Consider the following 19,991-nt stretch of genomic DNA (forward strand, 5'->3'; position numbering starts at 1 on the left):
GCAAAATATAATTGACCGCCTAAACAATTTTTAGACTTCTTTTGTTTTTCAAGTAGTGAATATTAGTCCTCGTTACTCGAAAAAAATGCACGGTGGACAGCGTAAGGTTGGCTTGTGGGGGCGCGGTGGACACCCTATAAGTTGGCTTGTCCAGTGCGGTGAGAAGCGTATAGCTCGCTGTGGCGCGCGCGGTTGGCTAAGTGTTAAGAAACGTTAAAAATAAAAAAAGTTTCGCCTTAGAATTAGTATCTAGATACATTGTCTCAGCGATATCTAACATTGGATCATGTTACACTACTCGACCGCGGCGGGCCGTCGAACTTCGTGGTGCGTTGAGAGTTACCTCTCCCCTCCTTTCCGTAGTGCGGATGACGACGGTGCAAAAGATATTTTTCTGCAATTATCGAATATTTCCCTACTAAAAATGATATGAAATTTATTATAGTCGGGTCTAATTAATTAGTACATAATAAATGCATTAATTACTTTTGTAATCATAAATACAAGTTCTTTCTGTAGCTGTAAATATAAAAAAAAATGTAATTTTAGTATGGTTACAGAAGTTTTAATTTTCTCTATCCTGCCACAATAATCTCCCGGCGCTGCTTATACATTACTTTGAGAGAAGAACCGGGCTCGCAACTCCGGAGAGTGACGATCTTGTTCTAAAATAGAAATTTCGACATTTTTTATGAAATGCATTTACAATATGGCCCTCGATCGTTAATTTAATTAAAAATTTGGAGAATTACAACATTTGTCATAATATGATGTAAAAGATAAGAATACAATATGAAAATATAAAACATCTAGATATAGACTATCAACGAATCAATCGTGAAAATTTTCCATCGGCAATCGGCGACTAAATTTGGTACGCGCTGTGTCCACGTCTGCATATCAACAGACGCACCGCGATGCAAATTTGCAACTCGTTGCGCAACCACGTTGAACGGTCGTAAAAATACAGTCAGACTATATCGATCGATGTGTAATCGATGAATCTAATAATGGCCGGGCACGATTATTCAAGATCGACGCCGGTGCACGCGTAAACCGATCGCGAAATCAACGCCGGCTGGGAAAGATATTTTCCCCTGGCTGGGTTTGGTTGAAGTTGGTTGGTGAACTGTTCGCGGTGGTAGGCGGCGAGCGTGGGTCTATCCGCCGCGATTTAAATATTTAACTCTGCTTAAACGTCAGCGAGCCAGCGCAACGCTGGCATTACTCGCGTGAGCAATAATTCCCGTCCGCGAGTAAACTCGCTTGGGAAAATCGAGCGACCGCGTGAACCATCCTCCCATCTACTTGTAACTGGCTGGCGGGAACGCGCTGGGAAAATTTCATTTTGTATGTTTGTTGCAAATAAAGTAATAAAGGAGAAAACAAAAAGAAGAGAAAATGGAGAAAATGTTCATTATTTGGATTTATGTATATGACCCGGCTTTTTGACAGTAAACAGAAAATTTGATTTATCGTTCTTTTTCTCCTCATTTATATAATATATAATAACATATAATTCATTATCTACTACAGTTGAGAACAGAAAATGAATATAAGATATTCACTCTGTCAATGATCGTGCACTACTTGAATTTGATGAAATTGATGATGCACCACATGTGTTTCAGAATGAAATCGTTATCAATTAGTAGTTAAGAAACTACAAAAATGTAACCATGTGAAAGATAATAGCATAATAATATAACGATGAGATATATAAAAATTCAAATTTCAAATTATTCTCACAAGAGATAAATATTTTCATTGTAGTAAGTTCCAATATACATGCATACATTGGACGCACATATCCAGGCAAATATTTGAAATCATTTTTCCAATCGTACATCTATCATTAATAATATTCTTTAATTTAATGAAATCGGTTATATATATTTAGATGAACAAAGTCGGTTACATTAAATGACAAAATCCTAAGCTGATATTTCTGAAAATTATTGAGTTCAATGAAATGTATGACCTATAGCGTGGAATCTCAAATATCCCAATCTTTATTATCCACATATTCTAACAGAATAGTATTAATGAGAGAACGAGATGTTTTATGTAGTTGTTACGATGCTTGTATGAAAGAGAATTGTAATTTAACGTCTGCCTTAGGAAAGCTTGGCCATTATCATTATTATAAGAGTCTAATGTTTTATAACAATAATGCAAGGAGCCAAACAAAAAGTATTTTTATCCCTATGTAGTCATATTACTCATAAAAAAGATAATATTGTTGAATTGATAGAGTAATACTTAATGTAGTTTAAAAAGTAATAGATGTGAAATACATATATCTCTATGTGTTGAAATTAACACAAATGGAAATATCGAAACACACATTATAAATATGATTTTTTAAAGTATCCCTTTCTTATATCGAAACTGTAATGTTACTTTGAAGTCGAAACAATTAAAAAATCTAAGTGCTTAATTTCTAAACAGTTATACTTCTCGATAAGGGTAACTGCATCATTTTAATAGAATATTGAAACTGTGAGTGCTAAACAAACAATTTTGAATGAAGGGGATTGAATTAAATGCTTTGTAGAATAAATTAGATAGATATTAAATTTATTACAGAGATATTTAATAATTTTACTGAATTATCCACAATTTGAAACATTCCTTCCAATGTATATGCAATTACAATATTAATTTTTCATTAGAATATTATCTTATTAAGTAGATACTATTAAAATGTTTCAAATTCTTAGTATTAAATATTGCTTTAATATTCACAATTTTTTGCACATTTTCATACAATAATCTTTACCTAACAATTTCTGCTTTAATTTTTTTTTCTCTAATATTTCTTATATAAAATTCCCCAATATTTGATAAAGAAGAAATAAATGTTCTGCGTTCTTCAAATATTCCAAGTTGAAATTCAATATAGAATTAGAAATGATTTTATATTCAGATAAAATAATTGAAGAAAATATAGAATTAAACTTTACAAACATTATCTAACGGAAGAAAGCTAGCAATTGTCACAACGTATAATTCATCTACCCACAATTACTTGAGATTAAATGGATTGTTCTCTTGAGATATGAATTATTTCCTCTATTAAAATGCCTCTTGGAAAGATCATATAAAATCTAGTTTGAATTATAATATTTTCCAAAACCCCTTCACGAAAATAAGCTCTTTCAAAACAAAGACTTTCAATATATATTTATATATAACATGCCAAAAGATTGGAATTACTTTCCCAACTGTACCAATATTGCACTACCTAGTCTTACCGCTAATTTTATTATTAGTCTGAAAGTAATGCCAAAGACATTAATGATATTAGGTTACTCCAAAAGTTTCTTTCATTTTATAAGGAAATAATACATGCGAAACATTTTTTGTTTTATATTATTTTATTCCAATAGAACAAAATGGATCATACATAATTCAATACAATAATATAAAACAACAAATATTGTGCATCTATTATTTCCTTGTAAAACGAAAGAAACTTCTGGGACAACCTAATATAATAATTTCCCTTAATTCGATAGATCTTGCGACAAAAAGTTTTCGGTGATAACAAAGACCTAAGCTGATTCCTTTTTCAATTCTTAGATGTTGTAAAACATCTAGTAATTCCAAACTTTTGGTTAGTTGTTTCATATTGTTCTACAATGTTTATTTAATATTATAACTTTATTATAATTAATATCATAATTTTATATAATTATTATATAATTAGTATCATAATTTTATAACTATAATTACAAATTGCACATATTCGTGATAAGGTGCAAGTATATAAGTGTTTTCATCTTACAATAGTAACAAATTATTTGTGTTGCATTTAAAAGATACAGATGTATCTTAAATTTGGAAGTTTCGATTGTCCTTAATTGCAGATGTATTATTTATTTGTTTCAATTTCGCAACGATATTAACCAGCAAACTATCTATCAAAATATGGAACGCGTTTAAACTTTGACAAATGTATAAAAGTTGTAAATCATTAAATGGATGTTATTACATTTGTTGTCATTAGGAAACATTACTATTTCAGAAACTTAAACGATCTTATAATTCTGAACAAAGGTAGCGGAGCTAAAATTGAAAATAAATCGTTTCTTTTTCTTTATGGGACGCTCCAAAAAACTTTGAGGTATGCTTTTGATGAAACGAAAAACGAATTAGAGGATTTTGAAGAAATATTGTCTACAAAAGAATTTATACAAATATTTTTAAGCATTTTCTACGGGTAGGATATTACAAATTCAAAAAATGCGGAAATTGTTGTAATAAAAAATGTATGTGTTTACGTGCGTACACGCTCAGTAACAAAACAGATAAAATTAATAGCTAATATAAATTTCTATAATTTTCTACACACATACAAATTTTCATATGTTCTTAGTATATAAAAGATATGTAAAATATGCATCAGTATAGACTTGGATATGTGTATAATATAAAATATCTTTGTTCACTAAGAAGAAAGAGCTAATATTAATAGTTAATATAATTTTTTATAGTCTTCTACAAAAATGTTTATATATCTATTAGTATGAAAAAATATAAAACAAGTATTGGTAGAAACGAAGCTACGAATTTTTGGAATTCAAAAATCTTTATAATAAAAAATATTCTTGCTTACTAAGCAAAAAGACAAAATTATTTAGTATTTTGCAAATGTGCACCGATGATTTACTAACCGAGCGAAGTCCGCTTAAGACTAATATGTATTTAGAATGTAGGCGTTGCTATTAAAATTTGTAAAATTGCCAATAGCTTACGTGACAGCTAAGCTTCTTCGAATTGATAACTGCCTTGAAACGTTCTGTCCTTTAAGCTATTTTAAATAAACAATTCTATATCTGTAGCCCATTTCCTGCTAAATATCTTTTCTTCCTAAATATATTACGTATTGAAAACGATCAAAATAGCCCAATATAAATACATTCAAACTTCGAGTAATACCCACATACAATCATATACATGATATATATTGCTGGAAAAAGAATCGTTGAACTATTTTAATAGACTGTTTTAGAAAAAGAAATTTAGTAACTTAAGACGGACATGTATTCTTTAATAATTATTCATTTGTTAATTTTTACAAATTTCATAATTGATCATTCGTGTAAGCTAGATTCAAAAACTAAACATTTAGATTAGGTATGTATTATAATTCATTATTCTTAAACATCAGTATGATACAAATAAGTAATTATTTAGTATTACAAGTAAGTAACTATTTATAGCGAAGCATAAGATTTCAGTTACTATAAAACAGATAACAACATTAATTCTATGACCGCTTTTTAGTCGATATAAAATAACAGATTATTTATAAGAACGATCCGAGAATCGATAAAGGAACTGTAAGCAGAACAGAAATTTCAGTTTCTTGTAACAGTTTCAGTCTCTTCTAGCCTTACAAAACATAAGAAATATATATTTAAATCTTATATTATAACAAGAAATTGGAAGTACAATTTTGTATAACGGAATTAACAGACTAAATTCAAAATTTTCTATCTTCTGAACTCCTCTGGAACCAAATTCCTTTTACGTATCTGGACTGCTTCGTTAACCATCGGGAGATAGATTAGAGAGGTGGAAAGGACCGACCGGAAACGAGATAATCGAAATTGTATGCGCGCCAAGAAGTCAGGCCGGGACGACCGACTTTGCGTAGAAAGCAAAATGCGCTCGAATCACCACGCATCCGGGCTCGAACCACTTGCCAAAGTCCCCACCATTGTGGAAACTTCATTCATGGTTCGCCTCCTGCAGGTGCGCGCGCTTATTAAGTCACTACCAACGAACGTAACGCGTAAAAATAAAAATGTCACCCTTTGATGCTTGTTTCTCTACCATTCTCCTAAAATTACTATTGAAACACGCGTCAATTTTCAGGATTATGGGTCTTCTGACAGTGTTTTGGAATGTGTTTGTAAAATTGGATCCATTGATCTCCTATTGATTTCTACCCACAGTTAATTACAAAAGTCTACATACGATATAAAATGTCTTAGCAAAAACGTTAGATCTATGGATTTTGATGATATATCAAAACACATATTGTTAAAATGTAATACAATTTATTCACTCTCAGCTTTGTAAAAAAAAAAAAGAAATAGAAAAATATAAAATGCAATGTAACAAAAGTTATATACATCTATTATATCTACGTGTAAAGATAAAATTAGACTTAATATTATATTAATATGTTATAGATCTTCCGTACATAAGCACTGATAACATTTGTCGTTTCTCGTGTAATTTTATCCTGATTTTTGTAAGTCAAACGTTTAAATTTTCTAAATTCCTTTTAGAAATACGTCGATCATAATTTTATCGATATGTACTGCGTACAAATAATTGTTTGACAAAGTCTTTAGTTTCTTTGATAAGTCAGATATACAACATTTGATAGATGTACATAGACTTTTGTAACTGACTGTATTTGAACTACTTAGACGTTTATAATCATTAGAGATTTCAAGATCATATTCCGTACGTTCAAATTAGTACGAGTATTGCTTTACATAAAGGATTTGTTGCTTTAAATAGTGAATTGAAAGAAATACAACATGTAGGAAATTGAAGAAAAGAAAATTAGTATTCTACATAATAGACTACTTGATAATAAAATTTTAGATTTGAGTAGAGAAATAATCATCTTTCATTATAACATAATTATAGAATGTGCACTTTTTTTATTACCAAATCTTGCGAATTTTGTAATATATTATGTTACGTTGAACTATATTCTATTTGTACCTTAAACAACTTCTAGATATGGTTTTCTCATATATAATAAATACTACAAAGAATGAAAATGCCTCCAAGGTATTGCAGTTTTTTTATAAATTTTGCGAAATCTTTTCCCCTTTTTGGCTAAATCTTAATTTTCTCTATGTCTCCTATATCGCAAAATCTATGAATCTACGCACCGTAAAATATTTCTTTCCGCCATATTTCTTTTATTCTATATTGAACCTAGAGATACATATAAAGGTAGAGAGCGTGAGCGAGCTGAGAAAGCGATAGAGGAACAGAAAGAGAACTCTGCATAGAGGCTTCTTGTGTTTTTGTCTAACAACGCATGCACATTCGTCTAGTAGATATGTAGGTATAACTCTCATCAACGAGCGGTATTAGTGTGCATGCCTGATTAGACAAGGACAGAAAACGTCTCTATGCAGCGTTCTCTTTCTATTCCTATATCACATCCACTTACACCGTCTTACGTGGTAGCATATGACTCGCGTACTCTGTCTTTACATCTCTATAATACTAAGACGACAGGAAATCTAAAGATTTTTCTAGCAATAATAAAGATACTCTATTAGAAGAGGCTTAGCGTATAATTACCTCATTTAACGTAATACCCGTAATAATTACCAGTTCCAAGATATTCGTCTTGAAAGAGTATCATTTATCTGAAATAAATAATTCATTATTTAATAAATTTAAGATAAATGATATCTGTATTTAGCGCTTTCTTTTAATGTATATGTAAATATTCCTTTTCCTTTTTTATATATATCTGTAGGTAATATAAAACAACACTTTCTCTCTCTAATTACCCATAAATAATAGTTACAGTTACTATCTGTTTCACTAGGCTGCGGCGAGTTTAATCCACTCACTCTAGCTAATAATAATCTTACGCCTGCAATTTTTGAGCAGGAAAATGATTAAAACAGTAAAGTAACTATTTCTAGTATGGATATATAAAATTATTTAAATCCTACTATAAGAGTAAATAGGCTTCTATATAATGTACGAGATATATATAGATAGGATTCAAACTATAATACGTTTCTATCATTGTACACTGATATGTTGAAAATAGCGGTATAAACCGAAGAGTGATGGTTCTTGCGTAAATGTAAGTCAGAAATATAAAATGACGATTTTTAATACGAGGCTTCTTTCCCGAGAACATCGGATTTGGAACTTTTCTAATTGTAAATATAGTATGTGTACATATTTGACTATTCTCTGATTGGATAAACAACAGGAGATTATTCTATACGTGAAAATAAATTGAAAACGTAGAACAAAATTATTTCATTTAAAGATTCACTTTCGAAAAACGGAATATGTAGATTTCTAAGTTTCTAAATTTATAATTATATAATTACATTTGTTCTATTTTATATTATTAAAATATATTAATTTAACGACACTCGTTTTTAAAAAATTTTAAACACATCAAATTATTACAAATGAGAAGGCTTTCGCAAAGGATCTTGCAATGGATTCAAACTAAAAATTATCGCAACTAATTGAATCAAGTCATATTTTTCATTGAAATGAATTGATTCGTTATTTGGATTTCCAATATTAACAATAAAATACTAGTGACCAGACTACAAATGTTTAATCAAATTCATATTGTTATGCGCGTGAAATTGAGAGATAGACATAAATAATGATTTGTTTCAATTATTAAATGTTATAACGTGTACATTATTTTTCATATTTCATATATTTTTGCATTTTTCTTAGAAGTATTTTGTGCCCTACTTTTTCACATTATTACATTTTATTAAAATACACTATTGAATTCCTCAAAACACCCTAATATAGTGTATTAGACGACATAGTATTAGACGATATAGTGTATTAATACGACTCTACATATTTTATTAAGGATTCCAATGTAACTTTAATAGAATGTTAAAAATTGAGAGTTTGATTTGCTTTCCCATTTAATACTTTTCAAGAAGTATTTTTTATAAACCAATGAAACATTTTACTTCTAATTCTTATCGATTATCACACTGTTAACTTTCACTCAAGGATTAATAAAATATGGTTTTTGTTATATTTATATATGTACTTATGTGTTAGTATCGCGTCACCCCTTTCGTTATAGCATCAATATACAAAAGCATTATGCCAACTATGTAAAAAGATTCAGTACTTAAAGAAAGAATTTCCATTTCGAGAAACAATCCATAAACATATAAAAGTCGTAAATCACTAATGAAAGTTATATATTGTACTTGTAATTATTAGTAAAGTACCAATTCTGGTGCAGATACATATATTTATAAACAAAACTAGGCAAATACCACCAAAAAAGAGATTTACTTTATCCTTTAAATTCTACATATACTTTTACACGTTATGGTAATTTCTTCACAAACGTATAATTATTAATACTATGTTTCATAAGTTTAAGCGATTTAAGAAACTCTTTTCGACTCGAAAAACAAACCACTTGCATTGAAACAGCTGAAGAAAATTCATCTACATGCCCAATTCTCCCTCCCTTAACCTAACTCTAAAACCAAAACGCCAAGGATAGCGAAATAGAAAAGTAGAAAACAGAGAAGATACTGCTCGATCTAAACCTAACATTCCCAAAACGTTCTTCAGGATGCATTAAAGCCTCAGAGGGAAGATCACGAGAGAGTTCGTCGAGGAAATCCGAAAAAGCACGAGAAAGAGAGATAGACAACTCAGAGGCGTGCTTCGACTGCGAGTACTTTCTTCGCGTGAAACTGCACAAACCTCTCGCTCGAAACGAACACTCGACTATTTTAACCGTGAAATAACTCAGTCGAGGGTTCAGCCAGGAGGGTTCCGAGTGGAAAAGAGAAAAAGAGAACGAACGAAAGAGGAAAGAGGGAAGAGGGAAGAGGAGAAGAGCGACTGTGGCATGATATGTAGGTCCTAAAGATAGAGCACCCGAAACAACCATAAACCTTTTTATTCCAGTTGCCCTGTCCGACGATGCTTTCTTTTGTACACGATCCACTCTTCCTCTCCACCACGTGTAATGTTACTTTTTATCGCGGAAAAAAGATTTTCCCGAAGATTATGCCGCCGCCCTGAGAGGAACACGGTTTTTAATTTGCTGGATGGTACCAACTCGCTCGATTTCGTGATAAGGTCCTAATCCGGAAATGTACAGTCGATCTTTTTTCCCCTTTTTACTGTCTCTTATTTCATTTTTTTACTGTTCCCTTGTCTTTCCTCTTCATTTTCATTTTTACTGTTCTATTTGTCTCCTTTTATAGGGTTGTAATGATTGTCTTAACACGTTAATTGAACTATTTTTTTATCAGAGCAATGAAAACTAACTATCGAATAATACCTTCAGGTTATAAATAAAACATAGTAACTTATGTTAGATTACTAAAAATTTTATTTTGCATTTTACATTATCCACGAGAGAGATTAGCAGTTAAATTGGATTAAATTAAAAATTTCAAAATTAAGTAATTTAACCTTAAATAGTTATACTTCATAATGGCATAACAGTTTATGAATAATTCAGGGCGAACTTTTAAAGCAGACTTGCAAAAATTTGTGAGACATCTTTCACAGATGCAACATATTTTTAGTAAGCTATGAATAGGTTTAAGAACGTATTAATAAATGATCTATTAAATGTTAGACCAATTCAGGACAGACAAATTTTAGTGAAAATGGATTCTGTGCACAAAATATAGGTAAAATTCAATAGAAAATTTAAAGCTTCTAATGCACCTTGATGACTGATTTGCGAATATCGTTCCTAATGTAGGTAATAGATAATAAATGGCTTTTCGTAAACCATCGTAAGAAAGGTACAGAATTAACAGATATTAAAGACAGAATTAAAATTACATTTCATGAATATAGTTAGCATTTGTTATATTTGTAACATTATTTGCAGCACAGATGTAATTAATATTTTAAAAGATTTAGTGTATAATTATAAAACTAATTGCATGTGTTGAATAACTTTTTGTTATTGGAGGAAGATAGGTTAAGCGATTGCTTTCGTGATATTTGACATTATGTACTTTTTATATTAATCAGTGCATAGAAGTCAAATATTTAGGTAGAAAATTTTATTGAAGTTTTAAAACCTAAAATATTCTTTTTTGCAAGAAATAGCATATTATTTAAATAAAAGCAATCGAAGGTAATAAAATTAATTTGAAACGTTTTTCTCTACTCTACGTAATTAACGAGTTACAATAGAAAAATATTTGTAAAATAAATTTATGTGAAACTATGTTGCCACAAAAGTTTCTTCCGTTTTATGAATCCATTATATTTGTTTCAATAGAACAAAACAAAAAATGTTGTGCATCTATTATTTCCTTATAGAATGAAAAAACTTTTGATAAAATAATCTAAACTACATGTATGCATATAGCAGGACGTAAAAATGAAATGAAATTTAATTAGTCCGAGATTCCAGATATTTTAACTTCAAATTTAACTTTACTGTTTACAACATCATAATATTATTAGAATAAGAATTACGTTATGATGTTAACTTCAATTTTAATTTAAAGCGCAATTTTCAAAGTTCAACTTCTTATTGTAATACAAAACCATATATAAAAATTCAATTAAAAGTAACACAGAGTACACAGATTATATGAAAATGCTTAGAAAATGTCTTTTGAAAACAGAATACATACATCGTATTACGTTTAAAATGACTAACAGAGAAGAATATAATTTCAAAGAAAAATTCAAGTACATAAGAACAGAAAATAAAAGCCATTAGTCAGAGCTCGTAAAAATTACCAGATAAAAATCTAAACCCACGTAACTTATTGTTATATACTGTCTTAGAGAAACAAACACTACAAAATTTTAACTCTGATAAATTACCTATTTTTACGTTAAAATTGTTACATTCTGTATTTGCATTATAAATATACTACCTATGTTATATCCGAAGAGGTTAATGAAAGAGTGACACAGATACATTTTTCCCGAAAGTAAAAAATATAGTTGGAATAGGAGAAAATATATCAAATTATACTAAATATTCGAAATATATGGATTATAATATTTGTATTTAATTAAGTATTTAATGTTTTAAATAGTTTAGTTTAGTTTAATAGTTAAACTAATACTTTTAATATTTTGAAAATGTAACACCTAGGTAAACTTACTTTATTAGTAATAGCTGGACTGCAAATGTTTGTACTCATTAAGTACACAAATATATGAATAAAGAACATACAAAATATGTCAGCAATATTTTTAATAAATGTCTAGATTTTATCTAGACATTATCTAGATATTATCTGCGATACAATATTTAGCAAAAAATATTTAACCATACTTTTACAGTTATTCTGGTATGTATGGTTTGTGTTATGATAAATTAGGATATTTATTGCAAACGTATCTTCAGTACAAAAATCAGTGTACAGCGTGAATAACTATAACATATAACAAATGTTAAATATGATCTCTCTGAGTATTAAGGTTTATTAATTTAATGGATAATTGGCTGTTTGAATAATGATCTTTGCGAAATACACACTTTCACTAAATATCTTATTATTTTCAGATTGTCTTCAAATTTGACCAGAACATATAATCATGACAGATGTGTCTCATAACAATGTTAACAAAATTTGAAAAAATTAAAAATTTGAATGTTTCATCTAGCAGATAATAGTTTTCCATACTAAATGTTCAAATATTTTCGTAAACCCGTATACGTGTAATAATAGTAACAATTTAACTGGGGGTACTTACGCAAATTCATAATTTTATAAACACAATTTCAAGAATGGATCTTAACTAGAGAATTGGTTTATCCACTGTAAATTCTAACGAATATTATGCTTTCAATATTTTACATATTTTTCCGTTGTGTTTCTTGCGCCATTAAATTACAATTGTCTTATTGTTACTTTATCAGCAATAACACAACGTCTTTACATCGAAAATATCAAGTTAAATGGAAAGTATTCAATTCCATTCAAATGAGACTCATGATGACTACACAGAAAACTCATTTGCGAAAAGAAAATCCTTTGAGACGTTTCTGACCATTCGAAAGCGACCGTTCGAAAATAACGCCATTGAAATTACTCCATCGTTAAATTATCAGAACCACGGAACAGCGATGAATGTTATCATCATTCGCATCTTCCAGAGATAGACGATCGTTTTTGCCCCGTTTTCCCTTCTACTTTGGGATTTCGCTGAACCGACTTAATGCGTTTCGCGTGAATCAGCTGATTTTTCAGCAGACTATGATTTACGAAGCAACCGACCGTTCGAAAATTGATCAAACACGGCTCGAATCCCCTATCGGTCGTTTGAGATCCCATCGAACGATGCCGATCATGTTCTTTAAACTTTCCTTTGCCGAGGGTGAAAGTTCCTCCTGCAAAAACTACCATCGAAACCTTCAGCTCATGGAAACATTGGAGACTTTTTTCCCCTTCTGATAGTTTTAATTCATGATGGCTTGAAGTTAGAAGAGATTATAGTAAAACAAATCGTAAAGCTCAATAAGATATTAATTACTGGTATAGTATAAGTATAGTATAATAAGATATTAATTACAGATATAAGTACAGGCAAATTCATATTCTTATGAGTATGATTAAAATAAATACCCTACCCTATAATATATAATAATCCTACCCTAGGTAGAAAATCTTTAGCCATTAAATATTCCTTAAATAGGCACTATACTAAAGATATTTTTGTTTGTTATGTGCATTCTATACGTTTCTGTATCATCAAATTTCCCATAAACGGATATATGCATAAATGCTACAATTCCGCAGTTTACTTTATTTATGTTTGTTTGTTTTTTAAATAATGTTCCGTTTGCGACATTCTTACGCTGTTTTAATACTTAATAGGTTAAGGTAGAATATAATGGTAGTTTCTCTGACTGACGTTACACGGGTGCGGCTACATGAGACCAAACGTCATCGAACGTTAACGAGTGACGACTGTACGCAGGTAAACGGTGTCATTAAGAAAGCAAGACGATTAACCTTTTCAAGAACGGCGCTGCTCGAGCGAGCATCAACGAAAAAGGAGGGAAATGATACTCGCTTGGTTGACCTATAATTAAATCGCTTAGACCAGCGACAATCTCGTTGTAACGAATATGCACCACAAATGTCGAAAAGAATTTTCACGATAATAGCTGTTGTATCGATGTAAATGGACATTTCAAGTTAACAAATGTATTAAATAAGTATATACACTCCTGTCCAAAAATTTCGGCACCTTTTTTGAACGAAACAACATTTTTCGTACATTTTTTTAAGGAATAAGAATATTATAAATTTAGATTGTATTTTCATGTAAATTTTCACGATGATTATTAGATGAAATATTTGTGATTCTTTGGGCGCTGATCGAGTTGTTAATGATACGTTGCGCTTTGAAACTGTTTTAGGTCTGTCGTTTTTTCGTTTACACCAAGACGGAACAAAGCGCAGTGTACTATTAAAAATACGATCGAAATTCGGAGAACTGCAAATATGTCAAATATTAAAATTATAACTCATTTTTAAATATAACTACATAGTTACAATTTTATAATTAATTACTGTTTCAATACTATAAAAGCATAATATCTTAGGAACGAAATATTTATTTACATAAAGTAGTCTTTTATTTTGAACCCCAATATGCCCCAAACTTATTTTAGGAAAATGATAAAATTAGAAAAATGTCTAAAATTGTCAATACATAACTAAGCTCATCAATTTCAAAATAACACAAGTCCATTTTTCGATACTATGCGAATTATCGATATAACTGTCCTCAATTTGCTATTTGATCTATCTATCAATCTACTATTGAAAATAATATAAAATTCTCATCCCTTAGCTACTACGTTCTAACACAATGACATACATATTATAGGTTCACGAAATATGATGTTTTTACGGCCATCATTTTGAAACCATTAATCACGCATTCGTTTCATTAATCCAAGGGAAAAGCCAATTCTACTATTCAACCTGTAAAGCAGGTTTACAATAATGAGATACTACTAAAAACTACAAAATATCAAGACACGAAGTAGTTGTTCATACCTTAAAAATTTTATACCAAAATATACCAAACACACTGAAAACCTACAAACAGTGATTAAGTTTGACACACATTTTTTTATTAAATATCATATTTGGCATAAACTAGTTAAAAGCATCATAATAAATTATTCGATAATTTTCAAAACAGTATAAGTTTTCGGTTTTACGAATCTTTTTACCTGACAATATTATGTTTTAACTAGTATTTCTGGGTTATAAGTAGCCACGATAATTTGAGTTACGTTTGGATTAGGTTACTTAAAACTCTAAAATAAATTTTATACTTTGTATTTCCCAAAAATCATTTTATATTTTAGATGATAAATATCATCGACAATAGATATCAGTGATATTTAAAAACAAATCTGATCTATTATTAATAAATATAACCCAAACTATTATAAATATTGATATCAATAACTGACTAAAAGTTAAAAATCCAAGGTACCAATTAAGAGTTGAAGATAAAATTAAATGAATTGAAGAAGATACACAAGAAAAATTGACGTTCTTTAAATATCGATTGGCGAACTTTCGCTTTTTCAGATGGCTCCGATTCCAATTACTAATTTTATTACTTGATTTTTCTAGGGGTTCGAACAAATTCGAGAGTTATTACGAATGCGGAAAATATAACGCAGAAAATAGTCGATAGGTATGTTTGTTTAAACGACTCTCGTTCTCTCCCCTTCGAGCATTCACGGTACGTAAAGTCCGGAAATTACGAATAAATTGTTATTAGCTTAAGCGGTAGAACGATACTTTATTGCTGACTAGTTTATCGTTTCGAGGGTTGCAATTTTTTAAGCTGTTTACGCGGGTCATTGGACTTTCATGTAAATTGATAGAAGTGTTTTAATTGCCTTGAGTACGATAAATCTGTGATATAACGATCGAACTACGGGAAAATTGTCTCTATTGCAACAAAATTCTGATATACTATGTAATTTAAGGTAATTTACTGTGTGATTTCTTTCAACAAAAAGATTAGTATATCGACATGATTACTGTCGTAAAGAGACTTCTGGGCTCACCTTAGAAGCTGTTGAACTAAGTTGAGCTGTACTAAGTATTTTACAAAAATTTTAATAATGTATAAATTATGCGGTATACCAACTTCTAATATGTAACTTGCAACACTATGTAGAAGTGATTCGAAGTAAAGTGACTTTGAAATTTTTATCTAAAAGTTAAAATTCTAGGATATTTTTCTCATAACAATTAAAATTAGACATTAATTGTTTTGCATAATTCTTAACTATCAAATATTTCTCAACTCTTTCAATTCCATTCCTATATTTTCAACACATTCATTGTTCATTAAAATGATTAAGATGAACGTACAGAAAAACATAAAAAGTAGTCTTATGTACCTATATATGTAATTTATTTATTAGTCTATATGTACCTCTCATATATATTTCGATATGTACATTTTAAGAATGAGCAAGTATATGACTGATGCTATTAATGTTCAAGAGAATATAAAATACATTAACATTTATTATTACGATTTAATCCCATTGGAAAACATATCTTTCATATGAACTTGCCTGGCGATATACTGAATTTTGGAATTGTCTTTTTATAATATAAAATACGATACAATTTTTGAATTATGTTCTTCACTTATGACTTTCATATTCACCTCGTTCTCCTCATCATAGTCCCAAAACTTGAAACATCAATGACAATAGGCGGAAACTTGCCTTAGAAAGAAAACACCTTTTAGTAGTGATGGATTCAAGAAGTACTGAAAAGAAGTACCACGGGGCAGGAAAGTAAGCGTTGCTCTTCATCGCTCACCATGACGCATTACTGTATTCTTTCATTCGTATATCCTGACATTTTCGGCCAATACACGTTCTTATCTTTATGATTGTCTTGGGTTTATCAGAAATAACTAATCTAACCGGTATCCCTTTCATGGGACTTCTCTTTATCTTCATAGATACTATACATCACAAAAAGGTACGAATATGATAGCTTTGAATCCTCTATAAATATTAAAAGAAAAAAAGAAGTGGTAATTTTACATAGACTCGAATTTAATTGCAACAAATTGCATATATTTTAGCAAAGGCCAAAAACATTGCCAAGTAGAATCAATCACTGCTTGAACAAGTTCGAAACTTTACCAGCACTTTGCCAGAAATGTTCGTTTCGTCCAGAATCATTTTTCTCAACCATCGTTCTTAGATAGTTACAAGTGCAAATTTTGAAATAAAATATGGGATTTTGTTCATCGTCTATAATTTTATAGAATTTTTCTATTGTAAGAATTCAATGAAAGGGTAACGCCTTTCTGACTCTCGCGATTCAATTACTCGTCCAAGTACTCGTTCCGAGGTTCGAAACCAGCTCATGAAGATCGAATACTATACAAACACGATGATATTATATCTTGTAATTAGTATTCGAACCCTATGAAGCGAATCCTGGTTATCTGGATTTGATACGAATTTATAAATACATATTGATCTTAGTCCCATCACTACTCAGAACGTGAGAAATCCATGAAAGTCGACGAAAACTGATCTCGAAAAAGAAAACTCTCTTTACTCGATATACAGCAAAATGAAAAGGATGAGACGGAGAAAAACGAGGTGGTACGAAGCAGTAACGTAAACGCGGACGAGTGACACGTGCCCGAAGAGTCATTATTCCATCAGCATGCCGGTTCGTCGACGAGTAGAGACGCACACGTGTTTACGTGTCATTACGCGCAAGTGCAGGCGGATGACGCGAAACGAAAGTCATAGGTCTGAAGTGGGAAATGGCCACGAAGAAACACGATGTGACGAAAGCGATTGAGCGTTCTTCGCATTGAACGACCGGCCGGTGAAACAAAGATCAACGTCTATTTACTCGCTGTAAAATTTGTGGACGCTTAACAACGCGTAAGTACGTCATCGCCGACATCCCTACACCCGTGAAATTTATCGAAAATTTAAAGTGATCGCAATTAATCGTGCAATGGTTTCATTTAAATGTACGTATTTCATGTACCGCTATGATTCTATTTATGTGTTTTGTGATTGCAATGGGGTATATTTTGAATATGGATGTATAGTTATGAAATGTATTGATATTGACATTGAATCATACTATGCGACAAAAAGATAACATACCTCAAAAATTTGATGTATGTAGCATGTAGTAAATACATATACATATATATATTTTCGGTGCTCAATATATTATGATAAAAAGTAGAGAGAAAGGAACCTATTACGTATTTAGAACGCCACGTAAGTTTAATAAAAAATAAATCAATAAATATATATATATAATAGAGATATATAAAATAAAAAATATATAGAATGTATCTAACATATTTAATAATAAATAAACAACGATAATATTCTATGTAGATATAATTAAAATATCTAATTATGATATAATATTATTCTTTGTGAATTATACATTTATGTAACAATATATAACTTTATATAAAAATATATACAGGCAGAAAGTGAAAATAAGACAATAACAGACATAAAGAATAGGCAGCATAGGTTAAGAAGAAACAGTTCATTGTAACGATGTATCCGCAGTATGTATCTTATTTTAGCCGCAACCATATAACAAATGGAAATTACACTCATCAAGAGTACACTTATCGCAAGTATGCTCATTAATCGTGTATGGTCACGGTCATTATAATTACAGTGTCATAAACTCATCACATTACACGATCGTGATTACGGTAGTAAAAAGTCATGCAGTTCCGACGTATCTTTCGTTCATGTCTTCATTTTCTTACAATTACTAGTAAGAAATTTATCATTAATTACCATATATTATCATATTAAATGGATACTCAACAGTCACAATCAGACACTTGATATTATCACTTTGACTTACTACTATCCATCTATAGCGAAAAATACTGCAGATCGAAGACCAATCGTTTCTAACGGGACATATTTTGATATTATTATAAGCTTTTTATATGGATGCATAGAGAAGATATTAAGATAAAATTCTCTTTTTTTCAATGGAATCACACATCTTTTATTTTATTACTCGATATAATAACTTTGTCATTCTTTATAGAAGAAAGATTACCTAATCCCAAACTAATGGTCACCCTTATGGTTCGAAATTAATAACTTTTTGATGTATATCAAAGTATTTACATATATCAAAAAGTCATTAATTTCAAACCATAAGGGTGACCACTAGTTTTGAAAACTTTTGTCGGAAGTCTTAATTCATGACATATGTATTTCATTAAACCAGCAATGGGTATCGAAATTAACACAATATTAAATTAAGATATTTCTTAAACTAATGATATTTTCTATATAAATGGGATAATACTTTTGTAAAAAAAAAATGATTGCGAGAGCGATATAGTAACAAAATACGATTCCATTTATAAATTCCGCACTCTTGCTAAATAATATATACTTTACCCTCTTTGCAATTTCTTTCATGGATCTAATCATAGATACTTATGTTCTCTTATAACACAATCGAAGAAGTAAGAATATTTTAAAACGAAACATATTCATGCATCGATAAATCAATGTTACGTTTATAATTCACTTCAAATTTGCTTCATTTCCAAAAGGAATATAGTAACAAAACCAAATATAGTAACTAAACATGACTATAGATTTTCAACTAGAAGAAAGGAACCTGCGCTGGGCAGCCAGTTACGCAGAGTGCATGCAAGAAGATGCAATGCCGGCACATCTCGCATCTGTCGTAGGGTATCCCCCACCTGGGAGAACTCCCTCCTTTCAGATATCGTTTCTTTCAACGTGGTAGAAACAGGTACAGCCGGAAAGCGGGCCGCGCTCGGAAGCTGCTGCATTAACCCATTAGGTCTTGATATCTTATTACATGATCCCCCAAAAATCTGGTACATTTTAAAGCTTTGATCGTCTACATCCTACGTCGCCCATTTATTGTACCCTAATTTCTTTTACAACATACATTTGTTCAATTTTTTCAACAAAAATTCATACCACTTTTTATATTTTTGTAAATAATTTGTTCATCTAATGAGACGAAATAGTTTTCCACAAATATTATGCTATAGGAATCACAAGTTTGGAATTCTTATGTATTTCGTACATAATATATAATATAAGCAATTTTATTGAATTGAAGGATATTATTAATGCTATTTGTAATGTTCATTACTAATTAATAATTTAATAAACGAGTAAT

The 19,991-nt window shown here is 30.3% G+C and overlaps 1 protein-coding gene across 7 annotated transcripts in view; it reads right to left on the reverse strand.

The window, feature by feature from the left end:
- Positions 1 to 19,991, reverse strand: part of LOC117215669 (protein scalloped) — a 338,791-nt gene that overhangs the window by 263,935 nt on the left and 54,865 nt on the right. The window contains exon 2 of one of the 7 annotated variants that reach the window (XM_033462050.1): positions 7,348 to 7,415. The exons of the other annotated variants lie outside the window; for them this stretch is intronic. The gene's annotated coding sequence lies outside the window, so the exon portion shown is untranslated. The remainder of the gene's footprint in view (positions 1 to 7,347; positions 7,416 to 19,991) is intronic. 7 annotated transcript variants of the gene reach the window in all.

The sequence above is a fragment of the Bombus bifarius genome, unplaced genomic scaffold, assembly GCF_011952205.1.
Source record: "Bombus bifarius isolate JDL3187 unplaced genomic scaffold, Bbif_JDL3187 scf7180000009770, whole genome shotgun sequence".
NCBI classification, from domain to species: domain Eukaryota; kingdom Metazoa; phylum Arthropoda; class Insecta; order Hymenoptera; family Apidae; genus Bombus; species Bombus bifarius.